This window comes from Anopheles cruzii, chromosome 3 (assembly GCF_943734635.1).
Source record: "Anopheles cruzii chromosome 3, idAnoCruzAS_RS32_06, whole genome shotgun sequence".
NCBI lineage: Eukaryota > Metazoa > Arthropoda > Insecta > Diptera > Culicidae > Anopheles > Anopheles cruzii.
The window spans coordinates 81252590-81271874 of NC_069145.1; the positions used below are offsets into that span (position 1 = coordinate 81252590).

General features: G+C 52.8%; 1 protein-coding gene across 1 annotated transcript in view; it reads right to left on the bottom strand.

The window, feature by feature from the left end:
• The window catches only part of LOC128271717 (rap1 GTPase-activating protein 1), a 97044-nt gene that overhangs the window by 42793 nt on the left and 34966 nt on the right, over positions 1-19285 (bottom strand). The gene's annotated exons all lie outside the window — the stretch shown is intronic.

Genomic DNA, 19285 nt, shown 5'->3' on the forward strand with positions numbered 1-19285 from the left:
ATGATCATTTTTCAATGCTGATTAATTGTTACACGCTGTCGTGGCGGCGATACACTCGGAGTACGCGCAAACGGCACATCGCGGCCTACGAGATGCGACTTTAATTGGGACCAATGATGATGATGAATGGGAACGCACGCGAAGGACACGCTGCGTCCTGTTTGGCGGTCGCCAGACTGTGTGTGAAGGTGTGTCCTTTCGGTGGCCCCCGCATCATCGCGCTGCTCTCTTAACGAGACACGTGATTGATGATGTTTTGATAAGCTCCACAACAGCATAGAGCGGATGGCCCAGGAATTCGCTTCGAAATGCCGGCAACAGCCCGCACCACCATAAATAAGGATCAATTTCAATTTCAAGCAATCCCTCATCGCGGGCGGTTCATTATTGCCGTTAATCTATTTACTCTCGGCGGCGATCGATCGTTAAACGTCTTTTGATTCGATTCTTGGGCAACTCGGCTGAATTAGATTGCGGACCAACGCGCATGCATCGGCGAGGTGTAAAATCCGTTAATCCCTCTTAAGCATTCATTATCGGAGGTGTAATAGAGTTCACGAGCACATCGTCGTGGACACCCCACCGTGTGTCGGAGTTTTGTAATAACCGGAAACCGGGAATCCGGTCCACTCGACATGACACGCCGACAACGGAAGAAAGAGACGCACTGTTTATTGTTGTTGATGCTGTCAGTCGATGAGACAGAGTCGAGTGTGGCGCGCAGAGGACGCGCAACGCATGATTTATGCTTGCGCCCGGTGTGTCCAGTGCCGGGGTCCAGGGGTGGCTGGACCCCGGCTGTGTTGCCACCGGTGTTCCGACTGGTGGTTCGAAGTGAGCATCCCTCGCGAACACATCCCTCAAAAAACACACACCAAAAAGGGGTAGGTGCCGGCCAAAACCGGAGATCATTTAGTGTAGTGGAAAGCAAACATAAAATCATTTTCATAATCACTCCGGGTGCGATGTTCTTTAACGTATGCTGGCCAGCCTAGCCAGCCCAGGCAGCACCCTCCGGACGTTAGGGGTGTGATCGAGCGGACTACCAAATGGCTAATGAAATTCAATTCATCCGAAATCAAATCCCATAAATTCAAACGGCGTGTCCGGGTAAGACCCCTACGTATCGTATCTGGCCGTTTCGGGGCACAATTCTGAAACCTGAGCACCGTTAACGGCCAAAGGACACTGGCCCACGTGAGATCATCTGCATACTTTTTTGGACCGGCTACTCCCCCAGCCCAGGTTTCCGATTCCCCAACACGCACACACTCGAACCTTGACGGTGCGCTGTTGCATAACAATCGGGTCACTTCTCCATCTGTGTGCTCCACATTCGCACCACTTCTTTGCTGGGGCTCGAGAAGGATCTGATTCCGATCTGATGCGGCCAGCAGCAGCAACTGCAACTGACAGCCAACGTCCAGCCACCACCCCTTGTGCCAACCGGAAGTGCCGGAGGATGATGCTCACTTGCGTGCGAAGAAGGAAGCGAACCATTATTTAAATAAAAGACGAATCCATTGCGAGGTAGGCCAATGTGCCCTCTGCGTGTGTGTGTGCGGTTTTCGCATAAAATCACAACAAACACGCCGTGTGCGCAACCCTTAACGGGGCACGTGTGACGTGTGTTTGGTATGCAAATGTTTCGTTCACTTTTATGCTGCCATTTGTTTGAAGTGCAATAAACTAGCGAGCGATGTGTGTGCTCGGTGTGTTGCACCGTTTTGCGATGCGATGCGTTTGATTCTGTGGAACACACACATTAAGGGGCTCGGCAGCATAAATTAGTCATTTGGGAGAGCCCACTGTTGGATGGGATGCTATCTGTGTGGGGTGACACAGGAGTCGAACCCTCTTGACGCCCGGGTCGGGTCGGTTCGGGCCGGGTTTCGAGGGCCCAACGCCGGACCACATTTGGCCGGAATTAAAAAATCCCAAAGTTGAACTTTATAATTTTCACTGATCCAATCTAAACACCATCAACCTGGAGTTTGTCCCGGAGCCCGAGGGTCTTTCCCGAACCCGGTTTTGCATAATTCTCGTGCTCTGGAGTACTCTGGAGGTAGGTTTTGGAAAATGCACCGCGCGCTGTGCCAGAAGAGATAATTTAAATGTTGTTTGTTCTCCGGTGTCGCTTAATTTGAACACATTCCGAGCACGGCACGGAACCATTAGGCAAACAACGGGCTGTCTTTCCCAACGGTTGTGCGCAGTCAATATGTCACTTGGCGTGCGATCAAACTAAAAAAACGGTTTGAGATCAATTTCTAGATAAACAGACCAACCGAATGGCGCAATGAATGTCAGCCAAGCGGAAGGAAGGATTAATTGTTGCTTTTCCTGTGATGATTGGAACCTAGAGCCCGAGCGTATGGGAGTGTGTCACGTGCGTTGATATAATGAAAATGTTGTAAAAAAAGATTACGCATTCTTTGTGGTCCGATATCGAACTCGGATGTGAAAATTGTTTAAGCTTTTCCGATTGAAATTCCGATCCGAAGGCCAAATTCTGCTGAATTGCTTCAATTTTGCGCGGCAGCGGGTGGTGAATCCTGGTGGTGGCTAATCCTGCCTTGTGTCGTGTGACGAATCGAGAGTTTTCCGTTCCTTTTTTCTGTGACGCCGTCACCTCCCTATGCTTCATCCTTCGTGGCCACAAGGATGCCATCGGATTCGGAACGGCACCAACCGAGACTGCCCTCGAACGGGCGTGTTCCGGTTGAGTGGACTGATTGAAACGTTACGTGCGCGCGTCGTTACGTACCATCATCGGGCGAGGGTCGAGGACCATGTTGCCGATGGAGGCCACACACGCACACCACTTCAGGCTAGCCGCCTGGCTCGGGCTCGATTGTTTATCTACGCTTACGCTTCGACGTATCGACGTCGTTTGTTTGCAGTTTGATTTTAATTTAATTATTTTTGCACCCCATACGCGCCGCCCAAGGGCACCGCACCCTTTGGCGCAAGGTTACGCCACGCCGCGGTTCGATAAAAATAGACTTCCGTTCTTGCTTACGGCTGTGACGTACGCCCGACTTCTGATAGCGTCCCGTTGCACTGATCGTTCTTTATCATTAACCTCCAAAAGTTAAGGCCAATGTTTTACAATCTGTCCCGAGTCACATACGTCGAGAACCACAGAGAGCCCGGGATAATAAAGGCGGGTCGCGCCAATTTGCTCCAACACCTAATTGCACCCAGCCTGAACCCCGGTGCCGACTATAAACGGTCGGCAGGGATTCTAGGAACGGGTACGGGTCAGCGACCGGCACAAGGATCATCACTCAAAACCGGTGTACACATTGGCCTCGAGCATCGAGCACCGAAAGGCTGTAAACCGATTTAATGTACGCTGCATCAAATACTTATTTATTTGTTTACGGTATTTTATTGTTCCGCCGAAGCGTCTCCGGGCACAATCTGGGAATCGAACCCCGTGAGGCTGCTGTTTTGGGTGGATCGAGAGGTGGTTTTTGCGGTTGACGAGCGCTTTCCCATAAGACGACACGGCGCGGGCAATCTATTTCTTCTTCGCGCAAGAACCGGACAACCCCTAGCTGATTCCGGGAGATCCCAGGATGATTGTTACCGAACCGCAATCTGCATCTGCAATCATTATCTTCACATGCAACCCCATCATGCAGCAAACGGCGGGGGGTGTGCCTTGGATGTCTAATAGTTCATAAAACTCCGGGCCATAACAATAAAATTCGACACAACATCCGATTGCCGGGGATGCCGGGGATCGAGCAGATTAATGATGCAACTCGGGCGGTTGCAGTAAATTTCGCAAGAAAACGCCAAGAATAAGGCGAAGGACTGACGACCCTTCCTGGGTTTCCCCGATTCCCCCGTGCTCGATCACCCTCTTCCACGGTGCGTGGTGTTCATTTATCACCTGCCAAGTCGTTGGCCGTTATGAAGAACGTCGCCGTCGTTATGATGTCGTCGTCATGCTCGGTATCGCCCAATGATGCGGTACTTTAGCTCGGCTCGGCTAGCCGCGCATTATGTTTCGTAAAACATAATAAGGCCCCTGACGGGTCCCCGGGACGGGTTTCGGTACGCAAATCCCTCGTCTTCCGGTTCCGTCGCGTGTAACACAACAATATCGTTGGCAACATAATATCCTAATGTTCTTCGTGCCGCCCTATCGCCGCCCGGAAGCCGGAATTTGTTTCGATGCGGAGTGGCGCAGAGAGGTGAAAATTAGCAAACCGTTGGCCTAATCTTTCGGCGATCGGTTGAATTCCTTGGCAGGGACTAAAAACACAGGCTCGACATTAAACTGTGCGGTGGATTACTAAATATGGTTCGCGCCGCGGTTGTTAAGCTTTTTCCCGTCAATAATCTGGCCTCCACAAATTGTTGTTTGCTTGGCCGTTCCGTTACATTCGCCTGTTTGCTTAAATTAAAGCCTGCGGCTCGTTTGCCATCTCTCGCCCGCCCGCCAAGAGTTTTCATCAACATTTTTATGCGTTGCGTTCTTCTTATGGAACACGTGGCCACCGTAAATCCGTTCCGAATCGTGCTAGCCTGCGCTCGCGGAAGCATCATCGTTCCGCGTCATCATCTTCCACCGTCAATCACAACGGGGGCTACCGGCCAGAAAAAACCAGAACCCACCCAATTACCGGGAGATCTTCTTTTGCTGACCACCGCGAACGAGGCGGAAGAAACGGACCGCACAACGGAAGCAACGGAGAGAACGGTTCTCTCCGTGTGGATCTCCGATTTTCGGCAAAACAATCCTCGGGCAAGCGGCGACGTGAAAAACGCCACGGCCGCCAGGGCGAATCATCAATCAAGCACTTTAATGGCCCTGTAATAACAATGACGTAACGTAACATATTCGACTCCGGCAGTCGGGTCCGCCGCGCTAAATGCGTCCGTTTGCCGCCGTGGTTGCCACCGGTGGTTGAGGTGCGCCGAAAGGGGAAAAATCGTACCTGCCTGGGCTGGATTTCCCACTCTCTGCGCGCTTGGCGGGGTTCCGCGCGCCTTAAGAAAGTTCCCTGCTCCTTCGAGAACAACCCTTCGCAATGCCTCGCACCGCTAATCGCGTACCGCTGTCGAAGAAAGCCGCCACCGAAAAGGGGAAGCAAACCTCACTCGATAGAACTTGCACTTTCTTCCCTCCGGTTGGGTTCTCGGGTCCCTCTGTTCTTTTTATTAATATGCTCGTTGTTTTCCCGCGATCGCGCGCGCACGCACGCATTTATCGCGCATTTTTCTCGCTCCATTCAACGAACGAGTTTGGTTTTGGCCGATTTGCATTGTCCCCGTCGGTGTCGCCGGTGCCGCCGGGGAAAGCAGGGAACAGGCTCGCCCCTGGAAGGGAAAGTTCTTCGCTCGGCTCGAAGGGATTCTGGGCGAAGGGAACCACGCGAAACGGACCGAAGAAATTAGGCGACCGTTGTGGGTTTGTGAACAAGTTCCGTGCGCCGAAATGACCGCGACAAATCGCCCGGCTCGCGCACTCGCGGCTGGCCATCGCGCTCGGGGCCAGGCAGGATCTATGGGAAAATGGTTTTTTTCCTGGACCGGATTTGTGCATTTTTTAAGGACCACCATCGATTGACTGAATGGCCAACGTAAGATGCTTACGAGAGGGTTCCGAGAGTCCACCAGTCCGTGTGGCAGATGACCGTTCCCTACCGTGCCGTGAACAGAGAGTTCCGTTTCCTATTCCGAAGCGTTGGGTTTTTTGTTTGGTTTTTTGCTCGCCCGTTTCCGGTCGGTATTTTTATCACAAAACTCGCAACGATCGTAACGAAACGGAGAGCTCTTGAAACGGAAAGACGCCGTAGTCGAGGACAACCGAGACACAGCCGGAAAAAGGAACAGAAAAATCAATAAGTCAAACCCGCCGCCGACTGGCCGGCTACTTGGGGTGTCCCTCCTGTTCCGGGTGTTCCGACGGCAAGGCGAAAAGTCAAGTGTCACTCGGCAACCGACGTTTGAGACGCCGTCACCGTAAATCACCATTCGCAGCCGACCAGCATAATTTGCGTGAGAAAAATCGGTTTCCGTGAGTGCGTCTTCGACTGGCCTTAAATTCACAGCCGGCCGCGCTCGGAATCGAATTCTGTTCAGTCGAGGGTCAGGCGTCCCAAACAAAAAAGAACACAGTGACGTATGTTAAGAGGTTCCTCCGGTTCAGTTGGTTCAGTCAAAAAGGAAACGTTTCGATTAGTTTGCGTGAATTGATGAAGCATTTTGAACGAACGAAAAGAAGGAAACGGACGCCCAAAGTGCCGTGTCCTGCCGAAAAAGGCGAAGTTTCCCCATTTAAATGAACCACAAGCGGCGGGTAAAATAGTCAAAACCAAATTCTATCTCCTTTCGCAATTGACCGTTTTTTTCGTAACCGATTGAAGAAACCAGGAACACGTTCTAGGAAGTACGCCGCCCGTCGCGGAAGACTTTCCCGATCCCCGGAACCGATCCTGTGCAAGAAACGGCAATTTAGCGGCCACGACCACGGGAGGGCTGCGCTACAATTGCATCGTGCCGTGCCTAGACCGGAACGTCGGGAAGTGACAAAAACGGGACGATTATTTTGGGCCCCGCCGAGCCCCGGTCGATTCCTCAGAACCGACTTAAGGAAACTAGCGCGCGAAAAAACGGAAAACGATCATTTCGCGTCGCCACAGGACGACAACTTATTGGACGACGCCGGAAAGGGGTTTTTAATCGCCCCAGGTGTGCCGTTGCATCCTTTGGGCGTCGGGGCCTCGCCACGGGGAGCCTCTCAGTTCCTTACGGTCAGAGCCCTTGGAAAAGAGAAAGCAGCAGCAGCGAGCCGCCGACGTCTCCGAAGGCGTTCCCCCATCGATATTGCACTGAGAGGTCCTGCGGCTGCCGCCTCCTCGGCGCTGATGGAAAAATAATGATCGATTTTTTATTCACTCACCCTCGGCCGCTTCCTTCCGGATTTTTCTCCCGGGTAATTCTCTTTAATGGGTTTTCGATTTTTTCGGCTCCTTGCGAGACGAACTCCTTCAACTTTTTCCGAACACGAGCCCATTAAAGTGAAAGGGCTGATGAGGATCCTTCGCCCGGGCCGGCCGGGAAGGAAGTCACGCTGCGTTTCGGGTCGATTGCGCCGAAAAGGACGCAAAGAAAGAGCCCAAACCTAACCAACACAAACGGAACAAGTTCCTGTAGTTTATCCTTCGCCGAGGAGTTCCCGGGTTTCGGGCAGAAAATGTGCTTTTGATTACCACCTCTCACTGGTGCGTGGGAACTGATGCCAACATGACCACACGGCACTATTGGCACAAACAATAGAGGCACACATGAGCACACCAAATCCCATCCTGTGCAAATCGTAAAGCCAAAAGTCCCGAACAAACGTGTCTCTAACGGGAGTCCGGCTACCGGACCGGAAATGGTGCTGGGAACCGGCGGTCCACTGGGTTACCGACCTCTTCGGACGTCGGAGCCACCCGCTGCCGCACAATTGGATAGATTTCCGCACAAACGTATCCAGTGGCCGGCCCTTAGATGGGATTACCCCGGCGAATGCGAATGCTGATTAGTTTGCTTCCGGCCACCGGCGCGGTCCACATTTGGTTATGCTTCTTTACAAACCGTTACACACCCCAACCGACCGACCAACTTCCGCTAATACCCGCGCTTTGCCCATTTATGATGGCTCAGACGGCTCGACAAGGCAAGGGGACACATTATGGGTGGGTTGCTCCGGTCCCCGTCTCCGCCCGTAAATCTACAAACCCGATTGCCGATTTGTCTATTTGCCAATCAAACGATCACGGTGCGGTCGCCGGACATACAATTTAGTGACTCGAATTGTGCGAAAAACGGAAGGTCATCCTCCGCGGACGGACGCTTGTTTTCCTCCCTCTTTTGGTCACTCTGGGGCGATGCAATGAAAAGCATAATAATTGCAGCAGCAGTATCATAGACGTAGCGCACAATGCAACGTGCCGAACCCCGTCATTAAAGCTTCCATTCAGCCGCGATTGCCAGAGCCGCGGCAAAATGGGACCAAAATTGGATCAAACGACGAGCGAGGCCTTGGGATAATGGCTCAATCGTTCGGACCCGGCACCGGGAGTTCGTTTCAGTGTTTCGCTCCTTCGGTATGTCATCTGGCGTCACAGGGGTTGCATGTCAGGCGACATAATTTGATCCTAGAATTACAACGTATCACAATCGGCGGAGGGTGTACCGGTTGTGACTTCCAGGATCCAGGTGGGCTGTGTGGGCTTAATCGTTGCAATCGGTCGGAGTCTAACCGCACAGGACAGCATAGACCCGTTTCGGAATACCGGCCACTTTTACCGGACTTGTTAGAAGGACCATTAGAAAGCCAGGTGAAGGTGGAGGGAAAGCTCTCTAATCGCGGAGATCTCAGGAATCATGCACTTCAAATCCAGCCAGATCCTGGTCTATGCTGGCAGACATTATTGGTCGAAGGTTGAGGTAGGGATTGAACGGACATTCTCGGTCTGAAGATAAACGACCAAGACCACACTCATGGAGGAACCGCCATCAGCAGCCCTGCCAACAACATCGGGAAGCATACTACTAGGTGACCGAAAGTCCGAAGTCGTCACCTGCTTAACGATACAAACTGGAAGGATTCGCGCTAGGGTTCTAGCAACTAACAGGTCAACAGGACAGTCTGAAGAAAGTGTTCCTCTCACATCTCCTGTCGAGATGGTCGAAGTTGGGATTACACGGAATAATCCCAGAACTCACGGAACCCTTCTAGCCGCGACCGAGTGGAAAATGCTGCTCAGAAAAAGCAGCTCCAGTTTTTGATGGATTTATCGAACTTAAGGCAACCTTTCCCGATACCGGCACTTAAGCGATAGTTGCAGAGAATTCCACCCGTGTCTGGAAGAGGAACATTCAAGAACCAATCTAGAGCTACGTCAAAAAGAACCGATTTGATTCCGATTGCGTTGTTGTCGATCGCCGGACCGGGCCGCTGCTGAGATGAGCTACGAGAACCCCTCGCAACGGCGTGGGCCCACCACCACCTACGTGTCACAACCCACGGCGTTACGTGATCGCGCGACCAAGAATTAGAATTTTTAATTTCCATTCTAACCAAACGGCGCTCCGATCGTCGGCTGCCGGGGTTCGGAAATTAATGACCCCTACAACTAACTGACGGAAGAATGGGCTCCAGATCCACCTGGTCAACACTGGTAGCCCAACTCCGGACTTCTCCGGACACTTTCGCCCCTGGGGAAGAAGAAAGGCGGCCGCCTTCAAGTCGCTCTCCTTGTGTGTGGCACCACTGCAGAAATGAAGACGTCGTCTATGCCACGGTACACACGGCGGACCTGCACCCTTTTTGGACCTCGGAGACCGTCGCCTTTGCTTAGCATACTAATTGGATGGTAATTAGTGTCTCCGTGGGTGTGTGGGAGAAATTCGACATTTTCGGCCGCCGACGGATGGTGACGGACGGCGCGAGGAACCGTTTTACCTTAATTAGCCAGAACAAACGGAGGCCGTGGCTCGGGTCCACCGGCGGAACACCTTCGCACACCGCTGTGCTGTGATTCCCGTCTCTTCCCGGAAAATGGTAGTCCCACGTTGCGGGTCGCGGGACCGAGCAAAGCGATTCGATTAATTCCTACACCCGCCCAAGTCGCCCACCGACTCTCGCGGACGGGCGGGTGGTCTGCCGGCTGGCCGGCGAGATTGGAAATTTAATTCACGAAAACACGACACGGTGGCCATTTTGCGGAGGTGTATTCCCTTCACGGACTGTTTGTTTGCGCCCCGGAGACAGCAAAATGGCGATCGGGCACCGCCGGGGGGTCCTCGCCATCATCGTCCACATCACAAATCGCGATGTCTATCCCCAACGACCCCACGGGGGTTTTATTGTTTTTCTGGCCACGGGGGTCCTCTATATGAATATCCACCCTTAATCCTTGCTCTATTTTTTCCCGCAGCTGGAGGGCCATCCAGATAGGGCCAACCGAAACCGTTTGGCCAAAACACGAGATTTGTTTCAATTACTACGCAGCCGACCACCAGGTCCGCGTGTTTTTGACCACACCACTGACCATCAACTCTCGACTAATCTCCTTCGGGGTGCGGTCAACAAACACCAGCGTAAGTGCATGGACCGCGCAACGCATCCTGGGCTCGCATCGGTTCACACCTCCCGGGCGAGGACATCCAAACGCGATCCGAACCGACATATGCGGAACGGATTTTGGGATGCCGGCGTGTTCCGCTTCGTTCGCCCATTAACCGGTTATTTGGTTATGATTGTCACGCTACGTGTAAATGATCTGCGCGGTTCCGAAGGATCGCGTGGAGCGGAACCATTGTGGGCCTTCGCACCCTTGGCAAAGCGTGCCAAGCTGCTTTGAAATTGAATTTTTCCATTTAAAACCTCGACTCGGGTCCTGGGATGTTTCCGGGTGGGATGTGTTTTTTTTGTGGGTTGAAAAACATGCATAAAGCCACGAGCAAAGTCTCGATGGCCGTCCGAGTGTCGGGTGGAATTGGAAACATTTCAATTCAAATGCGATTTGGCGCATGGCTAAAGCGAAAGGGTAACGCGATCTGTTTACTTTCAATTATTCTCTATTATTTCAACAAACACGTTGCCCGCGGAAGGAGGTCCTTTCAGGGCCCGTTCCCCTTCCGTTTTTTTCACGTCCTCTCCGCTTCAATCGGGTTGTCAATATTTACGACGACGGGCGGCATACCAGTCCTTGTGGACAAACCCCGAAAGAAAAAAAAACCTCGACACCGACGTAGGGCGTAGGAATTACGAAAAACAAGGAAAACATCACAATAAGCAAAACACACACAGGCGGACACGAACAAAACACTTTGAGCCAACCAGTCCGGCCGGGCGGAAAATCCTCTTTCAGGCATCGCTGGAACCGAATTTAGGAGCAGGGCAAATATGCAAATTGAAAACGATACTTTGATCCGACCGGGCCCCGGATGGCGTCCTCGATGAAGTTGTCGAATGCGGTGCATTCGGTAGCAGCTGCAACCCACCAAGGGCCACGTGGACACACTGTTTATGGAAACCATCGGCCAAACATCAAGAGCCCATTTCCGAATTAAGCGCCAATTATGGTTTAATAAAGAGTGCGCGGCGCATAAAAATCTCGAGTGGCGCTCGAGCATAAATGGAATTGGGATTCTATCGGAAATTAGAGGGCGCATAAATCAATCGGCCCCTCAGCGGTGACCATTCGAAGCAGCGCGGCAGAGGGCGTCATGCTGGAGCTACTTGAAACCACGCACACGCCGCCGCGTTTGTGAATGGAACGCGTGAATTCACTGAATTCGTGATCGAGTGGACCGGTGTGCTCGGCACTCGACCGTTTCGGTTTCCCAACCGAGACACGAGCCTCTTCTTGCGCCAATCGGGTCTGTTTGTTGCGGCTGCGGCTAAAATCGATGGAGTTTGTAACGTACTTTCGACCCCGGCCCGGCTCATCGTGGGAGATAATTTAACAGTCGATTGGCGCACTTCGTTCGCGCCTTTTTTTTGCTGGCCAACGGTGTCAATCATTTCACGCACCGCGAGCCCCACGCGGTCCACACGATTTGCCTAAAGGCTCGTTAGATCATTGATTTTTTTCTGCAAACCCCGGCGACGGTTTCCTATCGCGCGGAGTAGCGTTACGTCAATCGGACACGTCGTCCGCTTTGATGGTGACGAAATCCGGCGTATACGGTAGCACCTGGAGAGTCGACGGCCACAAACCAATTACGAATGCGGGTTTTGGTGGCCGCTCATTAGACAGCGTCTTCCCGGTGGTATCTTAATCATGTGCGCCCGATGTGTCATAAAAAGCTATAAAGAGCGATCGGATTATCGGGAAGCATCCCGATCGCGATCTAAATTAACCACGACATATCATATCGTCAGCCCGAATGTGTCGGAAGGTAGCATAAAACCGAAACGACAAATGTTCCGCTTTTCGGTCCCCAATTACGGACCCCCTCGGCAAGCGATGCCCGGTGCCGGTTTCTAGTTCTTCGGCTTCCGCGAGACCGACCTGCGGTGGTGATCCGCCAGCGACAGAGAGACATCGGACCCTGTCAATCCAATAAACTAAACGTTGTTCGGTGGAAGTGGACCACCGTTTTCGGGGTCGAGTCCGCCGGCTACACGCGATCCTCTAGCGTTCACCTGGCATGGCACGGCGCGCGCGTGGAACCGATCCCGAAATTTATTTATTACTTTCGTCGCCCATTTAATAACGGAAAATATAGGCCTCGATCGCACATTTGTTTTAGGGATCGCACGGGCTGATGAGGCCTCCAAAAACGGTCGCGGCCGATTCCCGCCGATTAATAACCGCAATTAAAATCCACTCCCTCCGCGCTCGGTGAGAAATTGTATGCTTCGAGAAAAAACACCATCCCGCCAGGGCCGTGGGCGACACGGAGGACAGCATCGAGGGGGCGCGTAACGAAAGCATAAACGCCAGAAAGAAAAACCGCGTAATTACTCTCTCTCTGTCGCTGGTCGCTGGCTTTGGACAAATCATTTCTGCGGTCACGTGCACTGGCGGGAAATGGCCCTCCGCAGGCAGGGCACATACAGCACACACAGAGAGAGCCGTCGGTTCCGGTTCCGAGTTTGCCGTTATCGAAATTAGAATTAGTGTGGTTGGTGTTGCCGAGTTTGTTTTCCCAACTTTGGGCATTTTCCTCTCGCCCCGGGGAAAAACCGCTATGCCGCAGAGTGTTCGATCACGCGACGCAATGGCAGGATAATTGTCGATAATGGGGTTTTGAATTCAAATGACATGACATTTGATATGGGCTGCTGCTGATGGTGACATTCGAGCGACCAAAACGAATCGGAAAAAAAACACGACAGAACGGGAAGCATATTAAGGCACCCCTGCCCTGGCTGCTGCTGCCGCCGGTGACACTCGATATGCTTATTTCGCTGTGTGTGGGTTTTGCGCGCGCGGATCCAATCGCGCCCCGCGGGTTGATTAGTATTCAAACGCTCCTTCAATCGCGAGCATCGCCGTCGGCGTAACGGATCGCAATGACCTACCGGACCGACCCCCGATTGTTACCCCGATTTTACCGTGTGTGGGGTGCTGGCAACATGCGATACGCCAGCAATCGATTCATATTCACGGCATCGGCCTGCCCGCGCGCCGATTCACGTGGCGTGAATCTCGATGATCGATACTCAATCGCAGAGTCCCGGAAAGGAAGTAAGCACCCCCAACTACGGTGGCCAAAAACTATCGGGAATTTTTGAATGCCACGAAAACACGTGTAATCGCATCAGTCAATGCGATTTTGATGTTTAATCGATCATTTTCCGATTGCAGGGGGAATCTTTTTCGTCTGTTTGCGCAACAGATTGAAGGTCGCGTTTCGCGGTTTTTGCCGGCGCGCCAGCCGAGGGGACAACCATTAAACGCGGGCCACGCGGGCGACCTTCGGTCCGTTTTGAACTTCTTGTCAATGTTTACTCTCTAAAAACGGCTGGCCACGAGTGGCCACGGCTAGCACGTGCTTTGATGGATCGACCGCCGTTTTTTGTGTGTTCATCGGTGGAATGATTGATTACTTTTGAGAGGTTTTAAAACCGACTCTCGGGCGCTCCGGCACTCGGGGATGAAAGTTTGTAAAAGGCTCCGTTAGCTTCGAACGAACGAGCAAATAAATTTGTTCGATCCGCTTTTATGCAACGGGAGTGTGCTCCGTGCAAACCGGATAGCGAATTACAGCGAAGTTCTTCCACAATCCTCAGCTGGTCAGAGCTGGTGCAGGGGCGAGCGAGTGTCTCCCATCCCAGTGGCAGAACCCTTCCCCGATCCCGTTGAAGGAATATATATCTGGAGAGCTCGAGAGCACGAAACGCAGCGCTCGAGGGCGAAAAGAAATGTGAAGGAATTCCGTTGCCGTGCGGGGCGAAAACAAACTGGAATTCAAATCCGTGGACCAGCCACGGCATCGGGCGGCATTAAATCGAAACCTGTTCCCCGGAAGATGACACACTAATGGCGACACAGACATCGAACGACGACGACCGGGAGACGTCGTCTGATGACGCCCAATCGCTCCCGCTGCCGGGGCGGATCTGTTTTCGTGATCCAATTTCGGGGCAGCGGCAGCATACATCATTATTATGTTTATGCTGGGGCGCGAATCCGCAGACCGCGGCCAGGAACCGGGCTACTAATTGGGGTAGCTTTCGGGATGGCTTGTTTTTCGGGCCGAAACCACAACCGATCGGAGCAGCGCCCGAATTCGGCGCCTCCGCCTTGAGCCACTTAAACAAATATGTAGGTTGCAGGTCGGTTGGAAAAATACACAAACAACCCGGTTTTTGGGGGGGGCGCAAAAAACGAATCGCTTCATTAGGCGGGTGTTTCGACCGCCGATCGATCGATCGGCCGCGCTGCCGATCGTCATTATCGCCATTCCACTGACAGTTAGATCAATCGGGCCCGGACCCAGCCAGGCGTAAGACAATACCGGTGCTCAGTAGGCAAAGTGCATCGATTTGTCGAACGGGAGATTCCGGGATTCCGCCTCCGAGAAGCAAGCGCCCGCGTATGTAGGTTAGGGCTGCTTAACACAGTTCGCCGCCGGCTGAAGAGCTCCCGAACCCATCGAGAAATCGAGAGCTCCCAGGCGAACTGCAGGAATTTGAGGAGCCAGCTGAGAGACTGCCGGCGATTCTTGACCGCGAGCCACGCATCGGCCACGGCGCAGATCATAATTATTCAGCATCCACCTCCGTCCGCTTCCTTCCGCTGTCCGGGGCCCCTTGAAGCGGAAGTGGCAGCCAGTCCGCACCAACAACGGAACGGTTCTCTCGCCTCGCGTAACAGCTGGATGCGCATCGACAACCGCTAATCCGACAATGATCCTCCACCGGCCGCGGCCCGCGAAGAGGGTGTGTAGTACACTCCGCGTGAACAAACACACACACACAGCCCGTGGCCGGGGGCCAAAGAAATATGTTCACGTTGTTCAACACGCGCACCGACACGCGTCGTATGTAACGTCTTTTTTTGGTCTTTGGACGTAACTTGGACTTTGGGGGGTTGACTTCACTACCCGCAAGTCTGCATTGTCTGGGCCAATCTTGCCATCAACAGAAAATCCCGGACCACAGAGCCACGGAGAGTTGGGTAACGAAACGCTCTAATTATAGCTCCGTGTGTGTTAACCACAGCGAAGCGGCCCATAAAGTCCACCATCGGACTGGACTGGGGACTGGACAGCGCGTCGCGTCGAATGCAACGGTTTCGGCTGGGGTACGACGCACCACCGCAGCAGAACCTTTTTGGGCCGCACAGAGCTGGAACCGGAAACGGCACCAAATGATGTGTCTTACGCATCGCTTGTCCCCGCGACGTCGTCGTCCCGGGACCCCGCTCTTCGGAAGCGGACGTGATATATGTGGGCCGCTAGGAGGGTATGCAACCAGAACGGCGCACCAGAAGTAGAACAACGATGAAATACGACACTTTGCGCGGGGAAAAGGAACCCCTGGATTGTGACGGAGGGTAATTATAACGACTCCAAGGCACCGACCGGGCATCAGACGACCTGGTCAGACGGTGGGACGGGCACGCCCTTATCAGCCGGGGTTCATCGGGAAGGAAGCGATTTTATCAATCGACTCAATCGGTCACATTTTGGAAGGGATTACCTTGCCGCTGTGTCAATGACTCGAGTTTTTGGGAAAGTGAACTTGTTCCGAACAAAAAAAACCGGAGAAACTTCTTTGTGGAACATTATTATGTATCGTAAGGCGCTGTGAACCCTCCACAACCTAGAGAAGCAAGTATGACCAGTTTCTGCTTCCACGGGTGTGACGCGGCCCTTACACCCTTTAACAAGGTCCGCATTTGTTTTTTCTTCCTTCGCTCATCGCGTGACGCCAGGAACTCGTTACGCGTCTTCTTCGTGGCCATGCGAACTGACTTTTATCAGTGTGCGGTTCTGATTTGGCACCTTCTTTTCCGTCGGCACGGTGTATTGTCTGTGCTCTGCGTATCCATTTCATGTCGGAAGCTCCCATTACACCAGAAGATGGCCCGAGGTCTTAGAACAACGTCTTTCGTTTCGTTGACGTAAGTTTTGTTCCCGACGATACTCGTGGATGGTTCAGAAAAAAACCCAACGACTCGGAAAGCAACGATGAGTTATGAGATTACACATCTCCGCGTGTGTCCCTGTGGCCCACCACGCAACCTCCACTCTGTAAGACCCGGGGCGGTAGACAACATAAGACCCGTGAGCTGTGAGCCGCGAACGTTCGCACAATAAATTCAAGCTTTAGAATTCAACAACCGGGAAAGTAGCCAAGACCCGACCGGAGGGAGGGAACGACCGAAAAGCGCCCTCGCGCGAAGAGAAAGTCCGTCCGCGAACCGTTATCGTGTGGCGCGCGGCTGATAGTGCGCTCCTTTGCCGCGTGTTCGGTTTCTTCATTTCGGTGGCCCCAACAACCCGGTCCGTCGCGGCCATTATTATCGTATGCAGCCGACGACGACGGGGGCCACCACCACAACATTATCAAGTCAGCCGAGGCGTGTGGTGAGGAATTTATGAGCGACGCGGCAACTCGAATCTTAACGCGGCAGACGAGACGGAGAGTTGAATGAATGAAACGAACCAGAGGCCCCCGCACTGCGTGTGACGCATTTGCCAGTGCGCATTGCGCGGCCATGCATCTTGTGAGCAAATGCACACACCACACCATGAATGAACCCGAGACACGCCGGTTCCGGGCTTCCGTTATTGATTTAGTGTCTCCCCTTCGGTGTCTGCCCGCCGCCGATAATGGGTTGCAGCTGTCGGCGATTGGCAATTGCTTTCGCATGGCCGGGTCGCGCCGGAACTCCTAAATGTCTGACTGAAAAGTGATCGCAGACCGCGTTTGATGTGCCGGGTTCGTGAACCACGATGAGCGATGGAGTCCAGTCCAGGCGTCTGGCGCAAAATCTGGCTCCGAAATGTGACCTTCGCAGCGCAGGAATCTTCCGGTGATGTACGCCTGCACCTACAGGTGCTTACAGGGTGTTGCAACTAAGATTCTCTTTTTCATTTGGTCTTATGACCAAATGAAAAAGAGAATCTATAACAATAACAATAGTCGATAGTTGAACATTTATTTGAAAGGTTGATTCACCAAATTTATGTATAAAATATAATTTTGGTTGCAGAAAATTGGAAAATATGAAAAACTTATTTCCAAAGTGGTAAGACTTCAACTCAAACGGTACGATACTTGAAAATCTTATTTTATTGAAGCTCATTTCCACCTCGGTGGCTATGTTAATAAGCAGAATTGTCGTATTTGGCGCTCGGAAAACCCACACTTCGTGCAAGAGAATCCAATGCATTCAAAACGAATGACTGTTCGGTGCGGATTCTGGTCTGACGACAACATCGGCCACCGTATGAATGAATGAAGAAAGAGCCGCCGGAACCGTCAAAGAAACGAAGGAAGGTGATGGACATTTGACCAAAATTGTTTTACATAAATAAAATGAAGAATCAACCCTTCAAATAAATGTTCAACCTTCGAAACATATTAAGCCGTTTTTGTTCTATAATCAAATGAAAAAGAGATTCTTAGTTGGATCACCCTGTACTTGGGCCCTACTCTGACATCATCGGATGGCCTTTTTCAGACGAACGCGCTGCATTCCGTCAAAGGACAGTGTGCGGAATTAATACGCAGCTGCACTGTAATGAGTGTCGAGCGTGTGTCATTACGGCCCCCGTCCGTTGATATGTGGGCCTTGAATCGCGCCAACTGCCAGCGATTCTCCATCAGGAATTTCCATAATGCATCGAACGCACACATCCATTAGCCGAGCCGCGCCGAGATTGGTTTTCCCCGTAGACCACTTTGTAGAGTTTAAAGAGCGCAGGTTCCGTTTTGTATCGCGCGGAAACAATTACACATCCGCGGGTCCGTTAGAATGATTTCGGGGCTCCCGGTCCCGGACAGGTGCCCCGCAGCTCCGTTGGAAAAACGGAAGACCCTCGTGGGGCAGACATTCCACACGGACCGCCTCGGACCAGTTCTCAGACGCCGGCCGGGCTGGCCGGCCCATATGCTAATGGCCCGGTCCAGGCGACCCGTTAGGCCGCTCGAACGGAACCCCGAGAGCGAGCGGAAAAGATTTGTGCATTAATTAGCACCTCTCGTGAACAGCGGATAAGCTCCGATAAGTCTGGGGACTGCTGCACGCAATGCAATTACAAGACTGATTGCACATTGGTCGGGCCCCCTTCGCGATCGGAAGCCGAATTGATCGCCCGGAGAATTTAATGTAATTCGCAGCGTGGGGCCCCCGGTAGGGCGTCCGGGCCCAGTTTGATGTCCCTGCTTTCCCTTCCGTGTGCTTCCGTGTGTTTAGAGGCCTCCTGCGGTGCGCCGTACGCACCTCCGTCCTGGCGGCGGCAAGTGCCCTCTCTCGACGAGGGACAACCCAGCGCTGTGACACTTTCACCCGAAAAAAAGCGGATATCCCTGTCCCGGTTTGAAGCTCGAAACAAAGCAATAAACATGGTCAACATCGAAACACCGTTGAGTTATGCTTTTCGGGTGTCCTTTCTTCGAGCATTGTCGAACCCATCGGGTGTGCCCCGCTGCTGCAGGCGATACAGATCTATTCATTTACACCGTTTGGGGGAAGCTGACCGGAACACCAAGCGAGAAAGGACGCGATTACACACACCGATGGGCGCGGACCCTCTGAACGGAAGGTGTCCTTCCGGCGGCGGCGGCAATTAGTCAAGTATGGTCCACGCGGTCCACCTTCCCGAGTATCGCACCGGAAATCCGTGAAACTCCTCTGTGTTCCGATGTGCGCAACTTAGCGCCCGTAATGTTCCGCCCGCCGGAAAAAGGGGTCCGGGATTCGAGGCGATTTATGAAGTGTTGAGCGCGCGGCGCAAGGATAATTAATTGCTCCACCACCGGGTGGGTCTTTTGGGTCCACCGAATGTTGTGTGTGTGTTCGATTAATGAAGTTGACAGAGAACGACTTCTCGCGGAGCAAGCTTTTGACTTCAGCCACCACCGGACCGGCCACTTCAGGACTTTTGATTAATGATCCAGATTTGTCCCCGCACTGTCTCCGACTTCCGACCGAGATGGTGACAAATTTGCTGTCCGCCAGAGTGAGCACCCTGGCACAGAAGGTCGAAGCGGTGTTTGGGGCAGGTCCAGGTCCCGGGCCGGACAATGAAACAATGGGAACCGGCAGCTTCTGTTCGCCAACCTGCCACGTATGGATCGATC